The following is a 27,078-nucleotide window of genomic DNA, read 5'->3' on the forward strand; positions in this document are numbered from 1 at the left end:
GTGGGTGGGAGGGCCTGGTGCTGGGGCAGCTGGGGGGCAGCGCGGCCTGTAGGGCAGGTCACAGGTGCATTGCCTCTGTCTCCCCACAAGTGCTCGTCCTGGGGGCTGTCTGGTCCCCAGCCCCCCGGCCCCACCATCTCTGGAGGAGGCGAGTGCCTTTCTCTCCGCGGCTTCTCGGGTGACTTCCTGAGGCGGCCTTCCTTGCAGGACACCTGGCTGCCGGGATGCGAAGGCCAAAGGCACAGGGCGTCTGACTCCTCTAGGACCCCAGTCTCATCCTCAGCTTCACAACCTGCCCCCCATTTTCTGCACATTTGGGGCCCTGTTGGCCTGCTGGTGTCCTCTCCACCTTGTGTTTCCCGTGTGACGGACGAGGCTGCTTCACAGGCGGTGGAGCCGTGGCCGCCCCGGCACGTCCGGGCCGCGGAGACGCTGCCGTCCAGTGGAGGGAGGCCGCCTGCTGCCCGTCGGCCTCCAGGGCCCAGCCCTGCGCCGGGGGCGCACTGGGCTTCCGAGCTGTGGGCAGCTGTATTGTTTGCTATCGGGACAGGATTTAGACGATTCTAGGCAGTTTGGGAGGATCGGAACAATGAAACCAAGGAAATACAAACTTGGGCAGTTGCCCGTGCAGGTCGCCCCAAGCCCTTCCACTTACAGAGGGGGTTGTCCAGAGAACCAGAGTCGAGTTTGCACACGCACACGCGTGCGCGCGCGCGCACACACACACACACACACACACACCTCGCGGCTTGAGGGCCCTGAGCTGGGCTCCACGTGCTTCACAGCAGGCCTGTGGACACTGGGCCCAGCTTACCGGGGGCCGCCGGCTGTGGGACGTCTGCGGAGCTGCCTGGAGGAGGCACAGCCTTCTGACGCCCAGGCCCACTGTGCGGCAGACGCCCCCTCCGGCTGCAGGAGCCGCCACTCTTGGAGACAGGGTCGGGGGCCCGTCTTGTTAATGGACGCTCACCGCGGCGTGAGCCCAGCTCCTTCCTCCTCCCCTGCGGTGCCAGCGGCTCCCGCTCCTCATGGAGCCAAGCGAGGTCTCAGGTCTCGAGGTCTCCGCCAGGCTAGCCTGCAGCTGCGGGAGCGAGCCCCAGGGAGGCAGGAGCCCCGCGTGGCGCCCAGGTCTGGGGGAGGGGCTGTGTGCGTGTCTGGGTCTGCCGGGTGAGGGTCCGGGCAGCGGGCTGTTGGCCACGCGGGGTCTCCGGGGCCCGTGGGCACAAGCAGGAAGCAGCCGCCTGCCCTCCTGAGAGCCGGCCAACCTTCCAGAGCCTCTGAGAACGGTTTGTGAGGAACGGGGGAGAGGAAGGCGGGTGAAGCTTGCTCTGTGCCCCGAGGTGGCCCGTGTCCAGAGGGGCCTCAGGCGGGGGCGCCCCCTGCTGTGTTCTGGGTGGTCAGTGGTTAGTTTCGTGACATGCGGCACCGCCCGTGTCCCTGACAGCAGCCCCGCCGTGGAGGGAAGCCCCAGGCGGCCGAGCGGCTGGGACCAGGGCTGCCACGAGCGGGAAGGGCCTGGGCGGACGGCCCTGGTCTGTCCCATTGCTTGGCTCCGTGCTGTGTAGACGGCAGACCTGGCCACGTGCTCGTGCTCACAAGGGGTGCAGGCAAAGCGGGGAGTTTGTGTCCTCGTGGGGTATGGCTCCTGGCCCCTGGGTCTCCCCGCCAGGAGTCGGCACGGGGCTCTGTCCTCCGCCTGGGTCCAGGAGAGGAGGCTTGGCCCTCAGGGCCTCGGGGTGCGGCCTGGGCCTCCCCACCGCGTCCTGGCCGTCCTGACCGGACGACTTCCCTGCCGACACTCAGGCCCCTGCACCGGTGTCTGTTAAAGGCTCATGTCATCTCGTTGTTCCCCAAGGGACTAAGTGCTGCTTACGAATGCACCTGACTCGGGGGCCAGATGCATGCGGGGGGCACAGCCACATGCTGGCACCAAAGGGCAGGGCGGTGGCCCATGGGGGCTGCCGTCTGGTGAGTCCTGCTCCCTGGGCGTCCTGGAGGGAAGTTGACCGCGTGATGCCTCGGCTGCAAGGCCCTGGGTTTGTGGACCTCACGGGATGCCGGCAGGCCGGGGTCCTCCCTCTGTGCCCACCCACCCCACCCCACGCTAAGCCTGGTTCCAGCAGGCACCGCGGGCGGAGAGGATGGTGCCCCTGAGGAGCAGGCCCGCCAGACTCGCACCCCAGCTGTGTCCCCGAGAACAGGTGGAAGAGCCGGCTCAGGCCGGGGCCCTCCTCTCTGCTGGGCCTGAGCGGGGGGCCTGGAAGGAGGGTTTGCATGCCAGGCACTGCGGTCCCGGGCGCTGCTAATCTGTTCCAATTACTGTCCGTGCCTCCGGTGGGAATCCAGAGGTGGGAGCTGAGCATGCAGTCAGGAGGTGGGGCTCCCCCCGCCCACAAACCCAGCCCCACCTGCGGTTCTTTCTTTGTTGAAAACCGAAGCAATGACCCCGCCATCTGTCACCGAGTCGATACTGTATTTCTTCAGGTTTAAGATGCAAATGATTTCCTTGTTTTCCTATCGTGAATTTCATGGTGTGCTTATAAATAATGGCACATCATGTATTAATTAGAAGTAACTTTTATTTATAAGTGGTCCATGAAATAACGTCGCATGTTACAAGCAGTGATCTCCTGGGTTTGATGGAGCGTGACGGAGGCGCGTCCGTCTCCGCGAGGCATCACCTGTGCAGTGAGGGTCTGTTCAGAGTGGGGGACGGGCAGGGTTGGAGGGTCCCCCGCCAGATGCCGGTGCTCCTGGCCTCCGGCCTTGGGAACACAACCGGGGCCAGGGGTCACAGGGGGGCCGTGGCAGGTGAGGCCCCCCGCCCCCACCACCAGCGATGCCAGATGGCTCGGCCGCTGATCACGCGTTGCTGGAAAGCCGCCACTCAGAATGGGCGCAGCACTCACTTGTAGGAGCAGGTGCTGGAAATGTGCTTCGAATCAGCAAATGAGCAAGGAAGGGAGGATGAAGCCGGGGGCTGCCAGCCCACTGGGGAAGTCGGGGCACCCAAGTAGGAGAGGGACACACAGGATTTAAGATTATGGGGCGCCGAGAACTTAGGGGACCACGCTCAGAATCCTAGTACCTCCTCCGCCGAGAGCCCTGGCCTGTTAGGGAGACCGGCCTCCTGAGACAGGCCGAGGGCAGCAGAGCCTCAGACTAAGATGACAGAAGGCAAGTGCATCTTGGGCGTGTGCGTGTGCATGTGTGTGCGTGGGTGCATGCACCTGTGTGCGTGTGCACACATGGGTGTGCACGCCTGTGTGTGCGTGTGTGCAGGTGTGCATGTAGTTTTGGTCCCATCTACTGAGCACTTCACCTGTTACTTGCACCCCACCCCCGGCAAGTGGGTGGACCTTCCTTAGGACGATCGAGCCCCCCACAGGATGTGCTCGTGAATACGGAGCCCTGCTAATCTGTGACGGTGTGGACGGTCACCTTCCAGCTGAGTGACCTTGTTCCCCTATTGAACTCTGTGCCTCAGTTTCCGCTTGCGTGCAGGGACTGTCAATAGGCCCCCTGGGCTTTGCCGCGCATTCATGACGTGGCCTGAAGCTGCTGGTCAGCACCGCTGTCCTTGTGGCCAGCCCTTCCCTCCACGGAGGTCTTATTCCCCCTTAACTCTCGGGGTCCTGTTCAGGCGACGGTGGCCGCTGAGTCCCTCTGTGGATGGCAGCATTGGGCATGTGGCTGGCGTGGGGTCTGTGCTCCCCCCCTGGCCGAGCCCTAGCCCTCCCCCTGGCGGAGCCCTCCCCCCTGGCCGAGCCCTCCTCCCTGACTGAGCCCCCCTCCCTGGCCCCAGCCCTCCGTGTCCCCACTGGCATTGCCGTAAACCCGTCTCCACCCAAAGCCACGGCCAGCATGACTGGCTGCGCCGCAGCCTCCTGACAGCCGGGAGGAGCCGGGCCCTTCTCGTCGGCCCCCGCTCAGAACCCACAGGGGCTCTTGATCACCTACAAATGACAACATGGAAGCTATAAAAGGCCGGAGTAAATCTTCTCTTTTATTTTATTTTTTGCCACTTGGCTTTGATTTATCATTCTGCTTGTATAAATTATAAGCCTCCAGCCTGCACAGAGGGGACTGTCTTCTGATTGATGCCGCGTCCTCATTTGGAAAGCGCACCAGGAGAAGGGCTGCGCCGAAGGCCCCGGCAGCCTCGCTCCCCAATGGGGCTGGTCGCTCAGGGGGCGCGCAGCCTGGCCCCGGGGTGGGCTTCGGGCAGGCGTGTGAGCCCGAGCGGCCTTGGCTTCTGCACTGCCCTGGAAGGCCGCCATGGCTGTCACGGCAGCCTCCTGTGGGGGCTTTGCCAAGGTGGCCACAGCCCCCACCCTGCACCCCAAGGCAGACGGGTCCTCTGGGCCTCTGGAAGCTGCAGCGGGGGCCCCCTGAGGTGGGCCCAGGAAGTGGAGGTGGACGGGGAGGCACCTAGTGATCACAGGACTTTTCCAGGGACCTCGAGCCGGGCTCAGGCTGGATGGGGTGCCCAGATGTCCCTGCATCCCTGCTTCTGGCTGCCAAGCAGTGAGAGGTTCTGGGTGCCTCGAAAATGAGGGTCATTACCAGGAGCAGCCCCACGCCCCTCCTGGTGGTCGGGAAGGAGAGAGCTGTGTGCCCCTTTCTGTCAGGACCCCTTTCTGCAGCTGGGGGCTCACGTCTTCCTCCCCTTCAGAGCTGCCCTCACTTGGGTCCATGTGGTGCAGAGCAGGGTGCTGGGGCTTGTCCTGGTGGGCTGGGGAAGGTTCCAGAGCTGCCCCTGGCAAGGGACAGGCCTCCGGGGGCAGGACACACACCCAGTGGACGCACACAGGCCTAGTCTCCTCCTGCGCCCAGAAAGCGCCAAGTCCCCCAGACAGCCCTGCTGGTGCTGGGCCCCTGGGCGGGGCCTGGGCGGGCAGATCCCGCCTGCTGCGCACTGACCAGGCCTCGCCAGCCCCTGCTCTCCCTGCTTGGAGGCGACGGTGGCCGCTGAGGCCCCGTCTGCCCGTGCGGCTGTGTCCCGCTTCTCTGCTCTGTGACCTTCATTCGGCCCGTGTGCTTGTCAGACGAGTGGGGAGCCTTCCTCCTGGGGAGTGGGGCTCCCCATTTCCTACTGAGCTCTGGGGCCCGCACAGGAGGCGCTGAGGGCGTGAGTTGGAGTTATCCCTGGGAGGGCCGCAGCGGACACTCAGTCCTTTAGGACAAGGCGTTTCCAGGGCGGAGAACAGGCCCCGAGCTGCGGAGAGCAAAGCAAGGAAACGCATTGGGTCTTCAAGAAACCGCGGGGCTCTCCTCGTGGGCGGCTGGGCGCTGGGGAGCCTCGCTGGCGCGTGATGCCTGGCCGAGCCCGTGGCGGCGGCCCCTGTGCCTGGGGGGGCCGATCCCCGAGACCACACGGCCCACGCGGCCCGACTACTCCTCTCACCGTCCCGACCGCGTCGCCTGTCGGGCTTCTGGTCTCTAGTTCTCGTCTGACGAGGGAAGCAGGGGGTGGTGGGGAGTCCACGCGTGGGGGCCAGCTCGGAGCTCCGGTGTCCAGTCCCCTGCAGGGCCCGCCGCCCGCCTCTGCTTCACAGTCTCAGTTTACTCAACCGGTCCTTCCACTGAAAGCCCCTGGGCCGGGGCGCGCAAGCAGGCCTGGCACGTGTGTTCTCAGAACACAGAAGCGCGTCCTTCCCTCCGTGAAATGCGTTTTCCCGAGCTTCCACCGCGATCCTCTAGACTCAGGATAAAACACTCGGTGGGAGGTAGTCTGTTATTTTTGTTTTTCGGAGGGCTAGACGGGGTGCATTAAGATCACCCGTTATGTGGAGGTGCTGCGTGGCGGCCTGTGTAGGGCGCCCGTGTTGTTACCAGTGTTGACTCGGCGCGTCAAGTGCTCCCGACGCCGCGCGGAGTGCACGAAAGAAGAGCATCACGCCGGGCGGGGTGGGTGGGGCTGGAATTCTCTCCTGATGGCCACGGATGATTCTTGTGTTTATTCAACAAACACTTACAAGTGCCTGCCTTGGGCCAGAGCCACGCGGACAGATGTGGCCCCGGGCCCCGCTCAGTGTCCAGCCAGGCAGTCGTGCGCGAGACCCTCCCCCGCTTGCTGAATCATCGTTGAGGTGGACAAAGTGTGGATTCAGGGGACAGCGATGTGATTGGACTCTGGCCGTGGGGAGGGGTCCACCTGGCCACCTGTTTGAATATGTCCAGCCCCCGTGCTGGACTCAGGGAGTAGGGACTGAATAGGACAAGATTCTTACCCCCGAGGAGAGCCACTGCTCAGTAGGAAAGACAGTCGTAAAGGCCAGGAGTGGAGGCTGCTGTGGACGGCCGCCCGCTGTGGGGAGGGCAGGCTGGCTGTCCCCGGCAGGACCTGAGTGACCACCACACAGGGAGTTGGCGCTCAGAGGATGGGTCAATGGCCTGGTGGCACAAGACCAAGCTTCCTCTTCCTCAGCTAAGGAAAGAAACGCTGCTGATCATAGAACGAGGAGCATTATCCGAGGAGCAGACAGCAGAGGAGGGTGGTCAGAGCTTGCCTGGCTGGCGAGGTAGCGATGGAACGGCCCTTCCCACAGTGGAAGGGCCCCCCCCGGGAAGCCTGGCCCTCTGTCTCTGGCCGTGCTTGCTGGGGAGTGAACCAGCCTTTAGCGTGGGGGACACAGAAGGAATGGAGAAAAATGTTGGTTGCCTCCCCCCGAAAGCAGATACTGACCTTCCACACCGGAGGGGCCTCTGAGTATTGGCAGGAGATCGCATGTGGGGCTCCCTTCTCTGAACCCCTGTTTAGCTGCAGCAACACAGCTGGGAGGTTATGGGTGCTGGGGGTGAAGCGCGCATCAGGCCAGGCAGCCGCCCTCCCAAGTGACCGTGATGGCCTTTAGGGCTGAGCGGCGGCTCATTCCGCACGGGGAACCTCAGGTCCCAGGGGCGAGTGGTTTCCTGAGTCAGAAGAGTGGGGGCAGGTCTGCGCAGGCCCATGCAGGGCCGCTGCTCGTGCCCACTCCCCTGCACCCCAGAATGACTGATGGTTCCTGTGGGGACGCAGCCAATGCGCAGGGAAGCCCCAGCCCTGAGCCTCCAGGGCAGAGCTGCCGCTCGACCGTCACTGTCCCCCGTGCTGGCCAGACTTCTGAGCGAGCCCCCGGAGCTGCACCCTTGGGCGTCCTTCTGCTTGCAAGGAGGAGCAGCTCCCGCTTCCTGCATGGCAGCCCCACCCGCTGCCCTCCCCACTCGGGGCTCGGGGTCGTGCTCAGAAACGCGAGCTCCAGCTCTCACGCGCTGCTGCCGGAGGCGGAAGGACGTGCACATAGGACAGCGGCACAGCCCTGGCCACGGGGCACGTCTCGTCAGGGGTGCTCCAGATGGGTGATCAGCGTCCCGGGCACGAGCTGGATGGGGGCGCCCCTGGGCTCCCTTCCCCTCACCTTCCGCTGCTCAGCCCTCCCGGCTGGATCGCCTGCCTCCCCTCAGTGTGGCTTTCACCCCCCAACCCACACACCTCGCCTGTGGTGGAGGCTGGCACCCCCTCGTGACCTCGTGCCCACGGTGGGAAGGCCGGTCCCCAGCCAGTGGCGGGGACTCTGGGTTCCTTCCTGGGAGCTGCGTGGCCGGGGAATGGCCCGAAGGGCTTGGGCGGAGCAGGGAGGAGGCTGAGCCTCTACGTCCACGTGGGTCGTCCACAGGGGGAGCCAGGGCCGCCGGCCAGCAGGTTTGCGCCCACCTGGCCTGCGCTCGCTGCAGGCGGCATCTGAGCCGTGCTTGGCCCGGAGGGTCCTCATGGCCGTCATGTGTCCGTCCAGCCCGGGGCGGCGCCTGCGGCTCACCCTCTTCCCTCCACCTTCGCCAAAATGTCCCTCTTTCATTGGTTGCTTCACGCCCCTGTCCAGCAGCGTTGACGGTGGTGGACAAGCCCGGCTCACCGGGCAGGGCCCTGGCGCGCGGCTGGCCGGGGGAGACAGCAGGGGCCACTCCGAGGCAGCGCGGCCGGCCCAGACCAGCCTGCCCAGCTGCGTCTCAGACCGGCTGCCCTGTGCGCGGACGCTCCGACCCTGCATCAGCCTCGCTGCCCACTAAGTATCACGCCCTCCAACGGCTTCCCCTCCCGGGCCCAACGGTAATTATTTTATTAATTAGCAAACTCCTAGATACAAAAGTCTGACGATGCAGAGGAATGATCCAATGGTCGGGAGGGGGCCGCGGCCAGGCAGCCGGGGGCTGGTCCGAAGCCCGGAGCGCGCCCTCAGCGCCGTGCAGCTGGTGGGCTGGAGTCGCGTGTGAGCGCCGGGCGGCGCGGGCGGACCTCAGCGCTGATGGGCGCGGGGCGGGAGCCGGGGCGGGGTGTGAAGGACCGACAGCCCGCTGGCCCGGCCGCCCTGGCCCCGGCCTTCCCCTGCCCACACTCCCGGCCGCCCCATCCGCTCCCTGCGCCCTGGGGGCGGGCCAGCCGCCCGGGCACACGGACTCCCGTGGCTGCCCCTCCTCTCTCCTCCTCGTGTCTGTCCATCTCGACTGCAAACACCCCCAGGAGCCCCCCCAGCTCCCCGAGCTGTGAATGGACAAGGAACCACAGATGGCATCTGTGGCTTCAGAGCTCCGAGCAGCGGTTCCCCGCAGCCTGCAGCGTTTCCCCTGCCGGCCGTGTGGCTGAGATCGGCCTCTTGGCTTCTACCGGCCACGCATCTCCCAAGGGCCTCACGAGGAGACGTGCTCGGCCCCGCCTCTGGGGGCCCCTACCCAGCTTGGCTCCATACACCCCCTCGGGGAACAGGCCGTGCTGTGTGCACGGACAGTGCCCCAGGACGCGCGGAGGAGGCTGCTGCTCTGCAGGGACCACCCCTGACGCAGTCGCCCAGCCCGGCCCCGGTGCCAGGACGCGCGAGTGTCAGTGCCCCGCGAGCACCCCACGAGCGTCAGCACCCCGCAAGCGTGTGTGCCAGGTGCTCAGTCACCAAGGAGGTCATGTGCAGCCGCTCTTTGGGCACTGTGAGCCCAGCCCTGGGGCCCGGCATGCGTGGCAGGAGCGTGGCGGTGGCGGTGGGGGACAGTGAACCCCAGTGGGGTGTGGGCTGGAGCTGGAGGGTGTCAGTGCTCATGAAAGCTGTGTAGCCACAGGCGCCTGGAACTTTCTCTGGGGCCAGGATGGACAGAGCTGGGCACAGCAGCGGCGGGAGGCTCCAGGCACTGGGGATGGGGGGCAGGAGATGAAGCGGTCGCCGGGCAGGGAATAGTCCCAGAGGAGAGAGGATCAGAGGCTGGAGCCCGAGGGTGGTGCACCCCCACCCTCTCTTTGCGTCCACTGTTCTTTGCTGACCCGGGGGAGAGGCTTTTGCAGCAGAGTGAACGTGGCCTTGGGGTGCAGAGAGTGGCAGGAGCGTGAACAGAGTGTCCAGTGAGTGTGCAGCCCCCCTGGACGCCCGCCTGCCCGCACGCCCCGCAGTCGTGAAGTCACAGAACAGAGAGGAAAGACATAAAAATGTCCCTGTTCGGAGGGTGAGGTGCTCAGGACGGACAGCTGCGGGGGCGGGGGGCGGGCGGCACGAGGGTGGGGATCATGGTCTCAGAAGGGCCAGCTCCTCCCCCCTTCGCCTTTACTCCACGGGGGGCACCCCACCCGCGGGCCTGGACGTGAGGGGCCCCGGCTGCGGAAACAGCCTCTGGGTCCCAACCCCTTCCCTTGGCGGCGGTTGGGCGATGTGGGAGGGGAGACGAGAGTCTGCAGGCGCAGGGACCTGAGGCCGGCAGCTGCTCCTACTAGTACCAGAGTTGGCACCGTGGCGTGTTTGTCCTCAGCTGGTCTCCCTGGTCTCGCCCCACGGGGCTGCTGGCCTGGGGGGAGTTTGTCTGTGGACGGAGGGGCGCCGGCTCTGAGCACGACCCCCTTGGTTCTTTGCATGGAGAAAGGAGGGGCCGCTAATGCTGAGCTCCGCTCCACTTTCTTTCTTTTTTTGAACATTTATGTGTGCACCCACGAGCTGGGGTACAGGCCAGAGATGCGCGGGGTGAGAGGATTCATTCACCAGAGACGGAGTGGGGTGCAGAACAGGCGGACTGACTGAAGTACACTGCTGAGGGGAGCAGCGGGCGGCAGGAGAGGTCTGCTGCACCATGTGGGTCGCCTCCATGGCTGGGCATCGAACTCATGCTGCAGAGGCTGCCAATTGCTTCATAGTGCGGTGCTGAAGCCCTAGCGCCACCAGGGAGGCCCTCCGCTCCACTTTCTACCACTCGAGCGATTTCTGGGTCGCGGTGGTTGAGGAGTGGGCGGCAACCATGTTGGGGAATAGACCTTCTAGAACATTCCCTCATTGCAGGGGTAAATCAAGCCCAGAAAGATAAAACAGCCTTTTCGAAGGCAGTTGATATTTCTTGGGGTGACTTGTTAAGATTCAAATCCAGATTTTAATGTTGAAAAGTGTATGAAAATCAAGTAAAATGCCTGATTAAATTTTTTTTCTTGGGAGAATTCCAGCAAAAGGGCAGTTCTCGTGTTTGGTGGAGATGGGGCGTGGACCGGGGTTATCTCGGCTGTGTCCACCCTCACCGGGCAGTCAGGGGGACAGCAGCAAGGTCCCCGCCTCCGAGATGGGCGTCCTCACCCGCCAGGGAAGGCCGTCTGGAGCTGTTCACTCCCTCGCCACGCGCCGCACCCCCGGTGTTAACAGTTGGCAAGTTCAGCTGGTCCCCGGGGCACGATCCGTCACGTCCTTCACCGCGCCGACTGCGGAGAAAACAAGCAGTCAGTTACGGCGATTGATGGCGAACGCTCCAGACGGGCGAGCCCGCCATTTTTTCAAGGTCCCGTCAAGTGCAGCTCGGCCGCGGGGCTTCAGAGGCTCCCCGTGGGGAGCGCTAAGTCTTTGCAAAGTCAAGTATATCTTAACATGGGAGGAAATTATTTTCGCAAATCTTTTCCTGGAGGAGCTTTCCCGTTCCCTCTCAGACTCTCGTCGTGCGGGTGTGGACAGGGACAGCGGCTCTGTCTCCGGCCGCAGCGGCGCGGCGCGGCAGCTCCGGGGAGCGAGACGGTGTCCCCGCCAGCCACTGCCGAGAAGCCCGGGCGCTCCCGTTGCCTTTTTGAATTTGGCGGCCCCACCTCTTCTCAAGGCACTTTTTCATCTTCCTGTAAATTTCCAGGGAGCCCCAAATCTGTACTTCGTTTCATCCACAAAAACCACAGGAGTGGATCACGGGTCCGTGAGCGCCCCGCCCCTTGGCACACCAGGCGGCTGAAGGCGGACGGGGTGGGGGGCGCCTGAGCCCGCGGCCGGCTAGAGGTGGAGCCAGACAGGGACACGGCTCTCCCGGATGGTTTTCCTAAATGGAAGGTGTCTGATCCTCTCGCAGTTGGCCCTCACAGCACAGCGTCTTTTTCTGGGAGCTGATGCGGGAGCCTCGGGGCTGGGGCCGGCCATGTCCCGGAGTGTCCTGGGGGGGCCACACCAACCTTCCCCGCTCCCTTGCCACACCGTCCGCGCGAGGCTTCCTTCCTCGGTCTGCGGGTCCTCCCCTGTAAGCCACGGAGCTGGAAGGGGGTGGTCGCCTGAATCAACATGCGCGTGCATGTGTGTGCGTGTGTGTGTGTACGTGTGTGCACATATGTAGAGATTAGGTATTTAAATTTTGTTTGTTTTGTAATTTAATTATCAAGAAAGGACATTCTCTCTGGAAAAGAATGGGGTTAAGTGGTGGCGCAGGGGTTAAGTCGGCGCTATGAAGCTATCTGCGGCCCCTGTGGCCTGAGTTGGATCCCCGGCCAGGGAGCTACCCACAGGGCACAGCGGTGCTGTGAGGAAGGCCCGAGGGTGCTGGGGCGGCTCTGGGGAGGAGCAAACAGTGCTCAGGCTGGGAAGGACTGTCAGTGCAGGTCCCCTGCGGCCGCTGTCCTAGCGTCAGGGGCCATGCCCAGCTGCAAGGCAGGCTGGGAAATGCAGCGCAACGAGCCAGGACGCTAAGGAGACCTTGTCTTGGCCCAGCCGCACTTGCCGTCCAGCCAGGGCCGAGGCGCCCGCACAGGGCAGAAGCATGTTCCTTTGTGTCTGTCTGTGCTGGGCTCGTCTCAGCCCTGGGGTTAGCCCCCCTCTTGGCACGCCTTCCCCCCTACCCCCACGTCCAGAGCGCCCCCCCAGGCCCATCTTGCCCTGGCAGCAGAGCCCGCTGGCACCAGCTCCTTGGTGGTGTCCCTGGAGCCCAGCCAGCTCTGCACACCTGCCCCTTCCTGGGTGTGGGCAGAGGCGTCTCTCAGGCCTCAGCTCCACCCTGGGCATGGACGCAGCACGGGAGCCACTGCCTGCCCGGTGCTGGGAGCCCCTGCTGCTTGGCGAGCACCCCCCAGCCCCCCGCCTGTGACCACAGTATTTAGCTACTTGGCAGAGAGGGGCGGGGGAGCCCCAACCCCCTGCCGGGGCCGCAGAGTCACTGATGAAGGCCTCTGGTGGCCGGAGCTCATGGGGGCCCATTGCAGAGACCCCTAGTCCAGGACAGCCTCCCCACCTGCAGGCCGCTGCCCATCCCGGTCCCCGAGCGGACGGTGGCGGCGCGTCCTGGGGAACTTCCTTCTTGCTGTGCTGCGAACAGCAGCTGGCTCCCACCCGCCCAGGGGTGGCCGGCCTGGCCCCGCCTGCCTGCGGTTTAGCGTCGGTGAAGCCCCCACGCGGGTGGGGGCTCCGCTGATGTGGCTCCTTCCCTGCTCACATTTGGGGGGCCCTTGCCCCCTGGTGGCCTCCTGGGGAGACGGCACTGATGGAGGTGGCAAGAGAAAGTCATTACTGCGCCCTCGGAGGAGGCAGATCCTTCTTCCTCCGAGTTAACCCCCACGATGAGAGAATGCATCGGGCACTCCCAGCCCAGCCCGGCATCAGGAGCCCTCACTCGGGGGGGGGTGTGTGTTCACGAGTCGTGGCACATGTGCCGAGTGCAGGGGTACGTCACAGACCCTGTAACTGTCCTGGGAGGGCGCTGGACGCGGGGAGCAAACGCCCCTCTTGTGTGTGCGTTTCTGTTCCAGGCTCCTCGGCCTCTGTACTTCGGGACGTGTGCAGGCAACACGCCGATGAGCAGCCCTCGCCCTCAGGGACCGGCGGGGCCTGTGGCCTGCGTGCAGCGCCTCCCGGCCTGGGCCCCAGCGTCCCTGGAGGGGCTGCTCCCTGACCCCGCAGGCCAAGCCTGGGCTTCCGCAGGTGCGCCCACCTGTACAGCAGCTCCCCTCACCGCGCAGTAACGCCTGCCTGTCGAGACGTAGCTGACCTGTGAACACGTAGAGCACACGCTGGCACACTGGTGCAGACACGTGCATAGGGTGCGTGCTGCTCACCTGCACACACACCTGGATGTGTGCAAGGGTATGCGGGGGTGCTTTTGCATACGTGTGAGTCCCTTTGCATGAAGAGCAGAACGCTGGGGGGTTTCCTTGCGCGTAGGCATCACCCAACGATGGCGTCGCCGCACGTGCCCTTCCCGTCGGCCGGCGTGACTCGCCCACCCCTTGGCGGCAGGTGCCGCAGGGGGCCTGGGGCGGGGCGCCACAGCCCCCCAGTGCGCTGCAAGACATGCAGGTGACTTTTGGAGTTTCTCTGCGAGCAGCAAAGCTGCAGTCGTCCTGACGGCCTCCCTGGCCACGCGTGCCTGCCCCGGGGGTCCCCAGAATCGCAGGAGCTGGGCGCGCGCCCGGAGCCTGTGAGCGGCATGGAGGACGGCGGCCCGTCCTCGGGAGCAGTGCTGCTAACGGCGCTCACGCCGCCCGTGGGGATGCGCATCTCCCTGGCCGCCTCTGGGCGGGTGTTGTGGAAGCACCTCGTGTGTGAAGGCAGCACCTGGGCAGACGCCTCGGCCTGCGGGGTCCTTCTCCGTCTGCTTCGTGCCCGCTCCGGGCGCCTGGCGGGGAGAGCCCAGGGCAAGGACACGGCTCCTCCCGCTCGCTGTCAGCTTGACCCGCGCGACCTGGCGGCTCTGTGGTGTGCCCTGTGGGCTCTACGCCGGCTGCTTTTGAATGGCTGCCGGAACGGGGGGCAGCAGTTTTCCCCTTGAAGATAGGGTTTCGGTTTTTCAGGGTGAAAAGCCAGCTGGAGCCTCATCTGGGCGGGGAAGTGTGCGCTGGGCAGGCGCTGGACGTCCTGGGGCGTTGGGGCCGCCTGTGCACACCCCTCTTGCCCTGGGGACCCTCCCAGTTTGCCAGGAGCAGTGGGTTACGTCCTTTACGGCCGGGCCGCTGCAGCTAGGAGGGGCTGTGGGGGCTGCAGGCCGGCGGGCGAGGAGCGTGAGCTCCGTCACCGGCGAGAAATGTGTCTTTTCCTCACTGGCTTGCTGACTGCGGGCCGGGCCGTCGGCCCCACCGCCCAGCTCACCGGCAGCACCGTGGCCTCGTGTCCAGCAAGGGGTGCTCGGCCAGCCGGGGCGGGTGCCGGTCCCGAGCCTGCCGCCCTGGGGCGACTCCTCAGCGTGTCTGCCTGAGGACACAGGGCCTCTGCCCCGGAGGCCCCTCTGGACGGCGCGGCCTCCCCGGGCCCTCCCACCCCTGCCGGCAGGGCGGCAAGTTGACGAGGTCCCGGCAAACCCTGCTGCGCTCCCCGCGCCCATGATGTGATTTTCCCTAACGCGCCTGATGATGATTAGTCTTGGAAAATTGCTCCGAGCTATTTTTAAGGCGTCTCAGAATAAAAAGCTGCTCCGGGAAGGTGGGAGCCGCGGCGCGGGAGCTGACAGCGCTGCTCTCGGCGTTGCCCGGCCTCGTCGTCACTGTGGGACAGAGTCGGGGCGCCGGCTCACACAGGGGCGCTGGGAGGCAAGTCCGCCCTCGGAGGGTGGGGTGCTGGGTCTCCTCCCCCTCTTTGCTGCGGGGCTGCCAGGCTGGCGGGCTGCACGGGGACGTCGGGGCAGCTCTCGTTGGGAGTCTCCCCGACTGCTGAGTCTGTCCGCTGCCTCCAGAGCACACCTGGGGTCCCGCGTCTGGTCAGCGAGTTTCCGGCGCCGGCCCCTGAGCAGAGCAGTGAGCAGCCGTGAGGGGAGCAACGCGGCTCCGGCCTCGCCCAAAGGCTGCACGGAGGGGCCTCCGGGGTGGACACCTGAGCTCTCTAGGCCTCTTCATCCCGTCCCCATTCTAGTGTCTTAACGTCTGTCCTTTAACTGTAGCAGGTCGTCATGAAATAGATACCATTGTACTTACGGGAATATTTTTTAATATTTTTTTCTTTTTTTATAAGATTTTATTTTCTTATACAAGAACCGGGGTACACGTCAGAGGTGCAGGAGGGTGAGAGAATTCACCAGAGAAAGCGGGGACAGAACAGGCAGACGGACCAAAGGCACTGCTGAGGGGAGCAGCGGGCGGCAGGAGAGGTCTGCCATGCCACGTGGGTATCTCCCTGGCCGGCCAGGAATTGAACCCACGCCGCAGAGGCTGCGGACAGCTTCACCACTCTGCATTCAACCCGCTGTGCCACCGGGGAGGCCCCAATAATTTTCTCGATATGTAATTCAAAACCCATAAAATTGACATCTTAAAAGTGTATGAGTTCCTGAGTTTTAGTATATTCAGTTGTGCCATCTGCACACGATCCAGTTTTAGAATATCCTCTCCTATCAGCAGGGGACCTCTTAGCCTTCATCCTGGCCCCGGCGCCCCAGTTGTCACAGTTTGCATGGCTTTGCCTCTTCTGGATATTCCACACGAAGGGACTCGCACTCTCGGTGGTGTCTCGTGACTGCATCTTCATTAGTATCAGGCTGGCCAGGCTCATCCGCAGCGCGAGACCTTCATCCCTTGTACAACCGCGTGATGCTCCATCGCCTGCAAGCAGAACGTCTGTGTATCCGTCTGGCAGTGGAGGGTGTTGTTCGTTCTGAGTTTTGGCCACGTGTGTGACACTGGATGGACCACTCCTTGTGTGGACAGGGACTTGCCTTCTGTGGGGAGACTCTGAGGAGCGGAATTGCTGGGCATCTGGTACCTCTGCTTAACCTGCCCCGCCGGAGGGGGCAGGATGGTAACAGCTTTGCCCAGATCAGCCATTTTTCTAAAATAAACACCCCTTGGGTTGTGGCCAGCCGCTGGCTAATTTCCAGCATTCTGAAAAAGTGGATTTTGGTTCTTCTTGTTGGCGCTGTCTGTGGTTTGCTGGAGGAGCAGCTTCCTTCCTGGCCTGTGCCAGTCCCGGGACGCCTGCTGCAGTGTATTAAGTGACCTGTGCGTTTGCTCCCACCCCATCTTCTGTTTTCATTCAGGTCTGCTTTCAAGCTCTGCGAGTGCTACTCCTTGAAATTTGCTTCTGTCTGGAGTACTGCAGGGTATTCCAGAGGTCATGGCTCCATCATACACCCCAACTTTGATAGATGCTCATTGTGGTAATGAGGAGGCTTGCCCTGAAATATTTCCCCCAGTTGCACAGTGAGACCATACACTTTCTTTTTTCATTTTTCTTCATCTATGTTTTTGGGCCATCTTTATTGAGGTATAATTTGCATTCTTTAAAATTTCCCTATTTAAGCGTACATTTGGATGAAGTTTGAAAATGCATGAAAGTTAGCATCACCACAATATTAGATATTTTAGCATCAAAAACAGCTCCCCCCTCTCTCTGCAGGCACTTCCCTCCCCCAGCGCTGGCCTTGGAAAGCTCTGGTCTGGCTCCTGTCCCCGTGGCTAGGTCTGTCTAGAATGTCATGTACACAGAAGCACAGAGTATTCTTTTGTGTCTCTTTCTCTTTAATATTTTGACATCAAAATCGCTGCACACATCAGGACTCTGTCCCTCTAAATAGTTCTAATTTTGACTGTTTTGAATAAAGCTATAAACTTTCATGCACGGGTGGACATACTTTTTCATTTCTTTTTGGGAAAATCCTTAGGAGTAGAAATACTGGTCATGTGGTAACTTTTTTCAGAAATGGGAAAACTGTGATTAATGACAGTGAGCCTATTCTGTGAATTTATTTGCCATCTGTAACTTCTTTGGCAAAGGGACTGGACAAATCCTTTGCCAATTTATTTTAGAGGGTTTGCTTTCATGTTATTGAACTGTAAGATTTCTAAATATGTATTTTTAAATAAATGTTTTGCAAATAGTTCCTTTCAGCATGTGGTCAGGTTCCATCTTCTTAATGGCCTTAATAGTGTTTTTTGAAGAGCCAAGTCATTTAATTGGGGTGAAGTCTAATTTATGGTTTTCCTTCATGGTTTTGCTTTTTTTGTCCTATTTAAGAAACTTGCCTCATTCAATTAGGTTTTTTCTGATGTCTGCTTTTAGAAATTTTAGTTTTTTCTGGCACTTAGTTCTATAATCCCTTCCATGTTAAATTTTGTAAATAGTCAAAGTTCTAAATCTTTTTTTTTTTTTTTTTTTTTTTTTGTATATCGATAGGCAGTGGTTTCCGGGGGGTGTTGGGTGCTGACTATTTCCTCCTTGAGTTACCAGCTGGCATCTTTGATGAACATCAAGGGCTGTGTGGGCCCGTTAGGACTCTCGGGCGTGTTCCATCGACCTGTTTCACAGCCTCTGCCCCAGTGTTAGTCTCCACCCCAGCCATTTTATAAACTGTCTTGAAATCAGGTCCTTCAAGTCCTTAGATTCTTCTTTAACATTGTGTCTGCTACTTTTTTTATTCTAAGCTTTGGAATGAATTTGTCAATTTGTATATAAAATTCACCTGCGATGTTGATTGGGATTGTATTGACTTTAGGTCAATTTTGGGAGAGCTGAACTGTTAGTAATGTTGAGTCCAGTGACGCATTGTCTTGCACGTCTCTCCATTTATTTGAGTCTTTTAAAAATTCCTTGCTACAGCGTTTCATATCTTGCGGTTTAAGAATATTATACGCTTTGATAAGTTTGTTCCTTCAGCCACAGTTTTCATGACATAAACATATTTTGAATGAAAAATCTATTCCAATTCCAATTGTTCGCTGTATCTATATAAAAACAACTTTCATACCTTGGCCTTTCACCATATAACCTTGATAAGTAACTTCTTGATTTTAGTAGCTTGCCTGTAGATTTTCTTTAGGATTTTCTACGTAGATGATCGTAAGATCTACAAATAAAGCCAGATCTACAAATAAAGCCATGCAGTGCTTTCCAATTTATACGACTTTGACTTCTTTCTCCTGTTTATTACGCAGCTGGGGCCACCAGCACGGTTATGAGTGGAAGTGTGGCGGCGAAACCCTGCCTGCTTTATTTTTATTATCATAAACACAGTTTCAAGCAAGTTGAGAAGACCGGGGTTGCTTTACATCATTGCAGATCTCGCTAACGTCTGGGTTAGAAGGCAGTGGGGGTGGGATGCTCAGCCCTGCGTCTGCATTGATGCCGTGGCCGTAGGTTGTTTTACGTGAAGTACAGGGAACAACTCCAACCTCGCACAAACATGTATTTGGGGACGGGAAGAGTATTTTAATAGGCTCCTCAAGAGCCGCACGGTCTTCTTGGCAGGAGTAGTTTTTTTAAGTGACCTTGATTAATACAATGCCCGGGCTCAGGTGCACAGCGCCGGCCCGGCAGCCACACACGCCACGTCATCACCGCTGCAAGTCCAGGTCCCTCCGCCGCGTCCAGCTGGCCCCTCACCCAGCCCGCCCAGCTCCCCGCCCCTTCCCTCTGGGCACCACCATTTGTCCTTATCATCTAAGAGTTTGTTTTGATTTGTTTTTTTCTATAGTTACTTACCCGCCACATAAGAGCAGAAACACAGTATTTGTCTCTGTCTGGTTTGTTTCACTCTGCATAAGGCCCTTCAGACCCGTCCATGTTGCTGTCAATGGAAAAATTGGGGTTCTTGATGTTAGGGGAGAAACTATTCAGTGTTTTTAAGCATAATGTTACTTGAGGGGTTCACGGTGCTTTTTACCAGGCTGTGGGGTTTGCTGTGAGTTTCCTCTTCGCCCCCCTGTCCCCACACCCCACACATTGTGATACGTGACCTTTAATTTTCGGTCAGTTCACGCCCACGTCTGTGTGCAGCGAGTGTTCGGCTAAAGCCTCCGGGGGACGCTGCTGCGTCTTCGGGCTTCCATGGCTGCGAGGCCTCCTTCTCCACGGCCCTCTGCTGAGATGCAGATTCTGTGTCTCCTACTCCTTGGACGCCGGGATGACCAGCCCATCCCCAACTGCGGCAGGGCCTTCTCCCGCGGGCGCTGTGTGAGCACCGTGGGGCCTTCGGCGCTGGTCCTGGGCGCTGTCCTGGCGGCCGTTCCCTGTTAAATGTCCACTTGTGTCATCCTCTGAGGTCTGTGAGTCTCGGACCTCACGAGCCGAGTGAAAGCATCTAGAACTCATCAAGGGGGAAACCACAAATCTAGATACTGTGCTTTATGGTTTTTTTTTTTTTAAGATTTATTTATGCATACAAGAGCTGGGGTACAGGCCAGAGATGCAGGGGGTGAGAGGATTCCCCAGAGACAGAGCGGGGAACAGAACAGGCAGATTGACTGAAACACACTGCTGAGGGGAGCAGCGGGCGAGGCAGGAGAGGTCTGTGCGCCATGTGGGTTTCTCCCTGGCCGGATGGGGATCAAACTCGTGCTGCAGAGGCTGCGGATGCTTCACAGTGCAGTGCTTAACCCCTTGCGCCACCAGGGAGGGCCTGTGCTTTATGTTTTTAAAGAAAATAATGTAAAGTGACTCAAAGTGGAGCCGACCTAGCGGCGCTTTGGGCACGTGCCCCGGTGTGGGTGCTCGTCACCCGGCTCAAGACCCGGTAGAGGAGGGGCTGGTTTCCTTTAAGGAGAGACTGGAAAACACGTGTTTCAAGTGATGGGTGGATTTTAGATGAGACGGCAGGACCGAGGGACAGAGGACAGCAGGCCAGGCCATCTCCTCCCTCCCAGCAGCCTGCTCAAGCCTCCGGCCCACACCCCCCACTAGGCCCCACGGCGACGCCAGGCGGGCGGGGTAGGCGCCCGTGGCATGCCACATGCTCAAAACCCTGGGGGCGTCACAAGGACCGGGCTGCCCCTCTGACCCGCATCGAGCATCCTTCCAAACAGTCAGTGAGATCCTGCCGCGGGAGCACACTCTCCACAGGCCTTCCGGAGGGCCCGCCGGTGCCCACGTGGCCAGCCCGCCCGCCACCGAGACTGCCAGGAACCTCCGCTCCAGGTGCTGGGGCGCCGCCAGCCCCACGTGGCCGCTGGCTCTGGGGACCCAGGGCCCTGCCTTCACCCCTCGCAGACCCCGTCTTCCAGGCTGGAGAGGAGGCGCCCGGGGCTGAGGACCGGGAGGGGCTGGGCTGGGCCTCCCGTGGCTGCCGTCACGCGCTGAGAATCGGCTGGACAGGTTTTCACAAACTCAGAGCTGCCGTGACGGGGCGGAGTAGCAGAGAAGCAGCAGAGATGGCGGCGTCTGCAGCGAGTCAGCCAGTCCTGAGGTGGGACTTTTGACAACTTGGGTGGATGGAAAAATGAGCATCTCGTGTTGCTCTCAACGTGCTGGAATGGCGCTTCCGGAACAACACACGGAGCCTGGGCGCGGGGTGAAAATCCCTTGTTTCAAATTCATAAATGTCCTTTGAGGGAACATCTCTGGGGAAGTAAAAATAAAAGATCTTAATAGGCTGGTCTGTCTCTGCGAGGCATCTGGTGAAGCACAAGGGGAAATAACTGATTTCTCTTTCACACCCAGCGTGCACTCAGCACGTGTCTGGAAACTGCGGGAGGATGAAAAGAGGGAGAAACCTGGTTCCCTGCACGCACCGCACCGCGCCTGACCTGCTCCTTCTCCCGCATTTCAAGCCGCACCCTTTGCGTTCCCAGCCCCCCAGACGCAGACCGGGGACTTCAAGCTGCCCCTCCTCCCGCACATCTGCAGGTGAAAAAAGGCTTCGCAGCTCCCTCTGTGTCATCCCGCCTTCCCCGGGCGGCTCAGCTCCCCTGGGCTCTTGTCTCAGTGGAGACACGGGCCGCCTCGCTGACTCCGCGTGGCTCCTCTGAACCCCTTTGGAGCTCGGCTCCTTGCGCTTCCTCAGCCCAGCTGGACATGGGCTTTTTAATTAGGATGTGCTCGGCCAGGCATGGCGTGGGTCCTGCGCATCTGGAACATGCCCTCAGGAAAAGAGCGGGCACATCGATGGATTCCGCCTCCCGGGCAGCCCACGCTGACCAGCAGAACAAGGGCAGAGCGCCCCGTCGGCCGGCGCTGAGTGTGCCCGCCGGGCAGGGGCTGCCGTGTGGCGTCAGGCCCCGTGAGGGTCCTGGTGGGCTTGTCCTGCCGGTCCTGTGTGTTCGTGATCTGTCCGCATGTGAATTCATAGTAAGATTTCATGATTTCAGTTTCAGGGGGCCTCCCTGGGGGCCTAGGGATTAGGTCTCAGCGCTATCACCACAATGGCCTGAGTTTGGTCCCTGGCCAGGGAGCTACCCACAGGGCGCAGCAGACCTCGCCTGACTCGCCCACTGCTCCCCTCAGCAGTGTGTCTCAGTGGATCTGCCTGTTCTGCTCCCCACTCTGTCTCTGGGGAGTCCTCTCACCCCCCACACCTCTGGCCTGCACCCCGGTTCTTGTATGCCTAAATAAATAAATGTTTAATAAAAATAATTTCATGATTGCAGTTTCAGCAGGAAATACTGCTGATTTCCTGTGAGGGGAGCAGCCCCGGTGGGCATGTGGCCTCAGGTCTCCTGCCTCCGTGGACCAGACAGCAGCTCCTCAGAGGTGGCCCCTCGTGGGTGCTCAAAAAATGGAAGAGGGAGGATCTCATTTGAGGACACTTTCGAAGGAAAGAAGGAAAAGAAGACGCCTCGAGCCTGGAGCGAGGCCTGCTGGCCCCAGGCAAGGGGTGTCCTGGTCTCACGGTGGGGCAGCCGCAGGCCAGTCAGAAACCCCGCATGTTGGTATTTGTGTCAGGGCTGCTCGCTGAGGTCTGCAGCTCACAGGAGGTGAGTCCACACCTGTGCGTCCGCCAGCTTCACCCCTGCCGGCTCCTTGGGGATCACGAAAGAGGACTCCCAAGGCCAAGAGGCCATAAAATCCCCTTGTTTTAAAAGGTTCCCAGCAACGCCCTGCTCCCCCAAGCAAGTCCTGGAGCCATCGGGTGGCTTAGATGCCTCTTGATTGCGTTGGCTGGGAGCTCTGTGCCCTGTGCGAGCTGGGCGGGTGTCAGGAAGACACAGGACCCCCTGGGATGCCCCCCCCAAGACGCGCCCCAGTGGGGGCGGGGAGGGCGCTGGATGATGGCGGGAGCCGGCAGCAATGGGAACGGAGGAAGTCGGCCGTCTTTTTGGGTTTTCACTCTTGGGAGTCACAAGCGCCTGTCCCACCCCCTTCTTGGGCCGCCTGCACCTCCCGCCCCGAGCAGCGCTGGACGAGCATGGGCGGGGCGGAGCCGGGTGTGCGCGGGGTGTCTGGGCCGCCAGGGGCGGGCGCCTCTGCCTCTCCCGGCACAGAGCCTGAACATCCCGTTGAACACCAGGTGCGGGCGTGGGGTGCAGGGGAAGCGGTGTCCTTCAGAGCCAGGGCCTCACCTGGGACCCTGGGCGCACGGCCCGGGGCTCCGCGCAGCCTGCAGGAGCTGGTGGCAGAGCTGAGGGGTGGGCGGGACAGAGGAGGGAGGAAGATGCCAGAGGAGGTAAATTGGGGCCTGGGGACCCAGCCCCGGAAGCCTGTCCCAGAATACCCTGAGAGCCGCTGGGCGAGGATCCCTAATTCCCTCCTCCCTGGGGAGCCCAGAGCAAAGATGGGATTTTCTTAGTGAACTTCATCCGAGGGGGGTTTCCCCGCTCCCTTCCCCTGCTGGAGGAGCAGGGGGCGCAGCAGGCCCTGCGTGCTCGGACGTGAGGGCTGGCACCCCTGCCCACGCCCCCAGGAGCAGGGTGGCGCGGCCCCAGGGGTCTGGGTCTGCAGGCTGGCGAGGCGCTCGTGGGGCCACGATGTCCGTCCTGATCGCGGCCCCTCAGGAAGTGGAGGCCCCTTCCCCCCGCAGTCTGGTAAGGGGGGGGCGCTGCGTGTGCAGGGAGGGGCTGGCGGTTCCCGTTCATTCCCAGGCTCGAGGGGCAAGGCTGTGCGTTGGCCTCTGGCCTTCCGAGCTCTGCTCTCACCCCCCCTTATTCCACCTTGGCTGTCACCCGGACTGCCGAGGAGCAGTGGGGGAGGAGTCCCCGGTGCCAGGCCAGGAGGGCACGGGGGACTCTCCGAGGAAGCCGAGCCGGCCAGGAGCAGGGCTCCAGGTCACGGGTGGGCGGTTGTGGGGGCCGCATGGATCGGAGGCCCGGGAGGAGGACTTGGCAGCTTCCAGCCGTGGGTCGGGGGTGGGAACGCGCTCCAGAAAAGCAGTTTCCCTGAACCTCCAATTACCGTGGAGGTCTCGTTGCTTCCCCAGGACATGAATATCGGGGAGCACGCAGGGGTGCGGGGTGCAGAGGCCGCGGGGAGCCTTTTCTGATTTTTATTTATATTTTTATTGATTAAACTTTTATTTTCTTACTCTGTTGTTCATTTCTGTACAATGTTTGATTCTCCCCTCAGGTGTGGTCCCCACAACCCTCCCCGCCATAGCCCCCGGGGCGCCCCATGGTCCCTGTGCTCTTCCCGCCCTGCTCTGCCCTTGCCGGCCCAGGCCCTGCTGGTGCCACCCACGCGGCCCCTCTCAGAGGGCAGGTGTCCCGGGGAGGGCACGGGGCACGTTCTGATGACTGGTTCCGACCCATTTCCAAGTGGAACGGGCCCCCGGAGACACAGTCCTGAAGGAAGGGGGCGCAGTGTCCAGGACTCGGATTTCGGTTGGAGAAGGAAACTGTCCAGGTGGACCCCGGGCGATGCGGCGGCCATGTCTGGCGGGCAGGAAGCAGTGACCGACACCAGTGACCAGGTGCTCCGGTGACAGGTCTTCGGAGGGGGAGCACCGTCTCTCCAGGTCACCCCAGGGCTGTCCGCGGTTCTGGGCTCCCACTGTGGGGGCCTCGCGGGGCACCCGTCGAGAGGGAGGATTCTGCACGACTGTGTGTGTTGGAAATGCTGTTCTTTCGCTTCTGCTCGGATGTGCACCAATAAGGTGCGTCGCTCTTCAGTTCTGCTCCCCCCACACCCGCCTCCTGTAATGGGTGTTAATGGTTTAAAGAGGGTTATTATGATGCTACGGGGAAAGGCATCGTTCCTGCTGCCTTTTTTCCTGTGTGTTGATGGTTTTCAAAAAGAGGGTCCAGTCAGGCCTGGAAAACAACACAACTTTGCGTCCCGGCCCGCACAAGCGGCGGCTGGCACAGCGCGAGGCCTGGTCCCCAAGGCTGACGCGCATTTGGAAGGCCCCAGACCGTCTTGGAGGGCTGCCTGCTCTTCAGATTCCTTCTCCGCGGCCTTTCCCCGGTTCTCGCCCAAGCGGCAGATCCGGCCACACGCTGGTGCTTGCTCTGCCCGCTCCTGGGCTGCGGGAGGAGGCGGCTGGCGGGGCTCAGGGCTCTCTGGGGCCCGGGGCTCGCTCCGCCCACGACTGCTGCTCTGCGGGCGTGCAGCAGTTGGAGGCAGAATACCTGGTCAGACCCTGGGATCCGACTTCGGAAGCTCTTTAAATAGAAACAGATTGCCCGGGAGGTGGTGAACTCATTCTCGTTAATTAATAGCGAGTCAGGAACTTGGCGTGGGGGCCGGTGCATGCTGGGAGAACAATAGCCTCAGGAGAGAGGCCGGAGGGGCTGCCGCTGGGGCGTCCTGCTGGCTGCGGAGGTTGGGGGGGGGCATGGCGAGCGGGTGGAGCAGCCTGGGCCACCTTCCCCTGAGGCTGAATGGGGGTGGGGGCCATGGGGGCCTCTGAGCACCTCCCGGCCCTTTGGGGCCTGAACCCCATGGAAAGACGACCCCTGTCTGCTGAGCTGGGGGCTGGCCTGGGCTGGAGGTGAGGGCAGGGCTGCTGTGGGGGGGGCTGGGCTGCCGCAGGACCAGACCTTGGGAGAAGCTGGCAGGTCAAGTCCTGCCTGAGGGGTGAGTGCCAGGTCCGGCCTGGGGCGAGCAGGTGGCAGGAGCACAACCCGCAGGAGGGCTGAGGTCGCACTGTCCTTGGCCCTGGAACAAGAATCACTGCTAGTGTTTTGGGTTTTTTTAAGATTTATTTTTATTTATTTATGCAGAGAAGAACTGGGGTGCAGGCCAGAGGTGTGGGGCATGAGAGGACTCACCAGAGACAGAGCGGGGAGAGAACAGGCAGATCCACTGAGACACACTGCTGAGGGGAGCAGCGGGGAGACAGCAGAGGCCTGCTGCACCCTGTGGGTCAGCTTCCCGGTTGGGGATCGCACCCAGGCCACAGCAGTGATAGCCCTGAGACTTAACCCCTATGACACCAGGGAGGCCCCCTGTATTATTTTTTATTGAGGTCACATTGGTTTACAACACTGTATGTGATTTAGGGTACAAGTTCTTACATCTTCAGATGTCTGTTACCCCATCACACCCACCACCCAAGCCCCCACCATAGGGGGACACCACGGGGTGTCCACCATAGACACCCTACCCCTTTGCTCCCCAGCCTGCTCCTCTCCCTCTGGCAGCCTCACCTCCATAGTCAGAACTCTAGGGCTTATTTTTGTGTGCCCCTTTGCTTTGTTTCTTTGTAGTCCAATATGCACGAATCATCTGGTGTTCGTCTTTCTCCTTCTGACTCACCTCACTTATTATAATCCCCTCCACCCTATCCATGTTGTCACAAATGGCAAGGGCGCATCTTTTTTATGGCTGTGTAGTATTCCACCGGGTCTATATCAGCTCTTCTTGATCCCCTCGTCTGTCCGTGGGCACTTGGGCTGTTTCCATACCGCGGCTCTTGAAAATGTGCTGCAGTGAGCATGGGACCAGCTGCCCCTTCGCACTAACACTGTCACTGAGAACAGGTGACCTGCCACAGCGGCTCATAGCTCGGGGCTTCCCGGCTGCTCGGGCACCCGGCGAGACTGGAGCCGAGGATTCTTAGATGCCTCCCTTCCTTGGGCCTCAGGATGGCCTTTGTTGTAGCCAGAGATGAGATGCAGTGGCTGGAGGCAGAAATAGATTCGCCGTGGTTCTGTCATCCCTGCTTCTGCCCGGGTCTGTCTGAATGTCCATAGGTGAGCTCAGGGGCTACACTCTGCTGCCTTTGAAATCACTGAGAGGGTCCAGCACTGCCAGCCACAGTGGAGCAAGCGTTACATGGCGGGGCCTGAGCGACAGCCCCCCCGCCCCCACCAGAGCACGATCGGGCCCCCCCGCTGTCCACTCCCAGGGGCGCTGAGACTGCATCTGCTGCTCTGCAAGATGCGGGGAGGCCAGCCATGCGGCGAAGCCGGGGCTCATTTGCTGTGTTGTTTGTGGCTCCTCGGCCGCGTGGGGAGGAGAGATGCATGCCATGCTCCAGGCGGCCTGGCCTCGGGGGCCGACCCTCAGCCGCGGCCTGCAAGCCACTGGCTGCAGGGCCCAGGGTGGTGTCCCCTGAAAGCTGGAGGAAGAGAGCCCCCCGCCCGCCCGCCATGGAGCCGGTCACTGCGGACACTAGATTCCATCATCGCAACAGGCCAAGAGGCTGGTACGAAGCTCCCCATTTTTTTAAGGATGAAAAAGCTGAGATTTCAAAAACTCAAGTGGGAGGAAGAAGTGGGGATGGCACGGTTACCTGTGCCCCAGGCCAGCGCCACACCTGGGCCCACACCTGCGCCCGCACCTGGGCCCTGGGAGGCAGGGGTGCAGCGAGGCCACCATGCCTGCAGCCCATGGGTCCCCTCACCGTCTGCGGCTCAGGCTGAGGCGCGTCCTCCGGGCCGGAGGGAGAACAACTTCAGTGACAGTCCCAGCGGCTTCCCAGGGCCTGGGGGAAGCGCAGAGTTCTACTGCCGAAGCCTGCTGGGTCTGCTCTGGACGGCCCCCCCACCCCGCAAACCCCACAGAAGAGCCCCTGCCGGGGCCACGGCAGCAAACACAGTAACAGGAGTGTCACTTGTGTCGCCCTCGAGGGCTCGGGGGTCAGGGGAGTCCCGCCCCCGCCTCTGTACCTGCCGCGAGCTTTCCAGGTGAGCTCTGCTCGGCGTGCGTGGACGTGCGTGGACATGGGTGTTGGGGAGCCACAGGCCGCAGGAGGCCCCCTAACTGAGCTGCCCTTCTCTTGAGGTCACCCACCGCCCCCACCAGCCCAGAGGTGATGTGGTTCCCGCCGAGCCCAGCA

The 27,078-nt window shown here is 61.3% G+C and overlaps 1 protein-coding gene across 2 annotated transcripts in view; it reads left to right on the forward strand.

Moving 5' to 3' along the window:
- Positions 1–27,078, forward strand: part of DPP6 (dipeptidyl peptidase like 6) — a gene marked incomplete at both ends in the record, with an annotated part of 400,205 nt that overhangs the window by 74,011 nt on the left and 299,116 nt on the right. The gene's annotated exons all lie outside the window — the stretch shown is intronic.

The sequence above is a fragment of the Talpa europaea genome (genome assembly GCF_964194135.1).
Source record: "Talpa europaea genome assembly, chromosome: 3".
Classification (NCBI taxonomy): domain Eukaryota; kingdom Metazoa; phylum Chordata; class Mammalia; order Eulipotyphla; family Talpidae; genus Talpa; species Talpa europaea.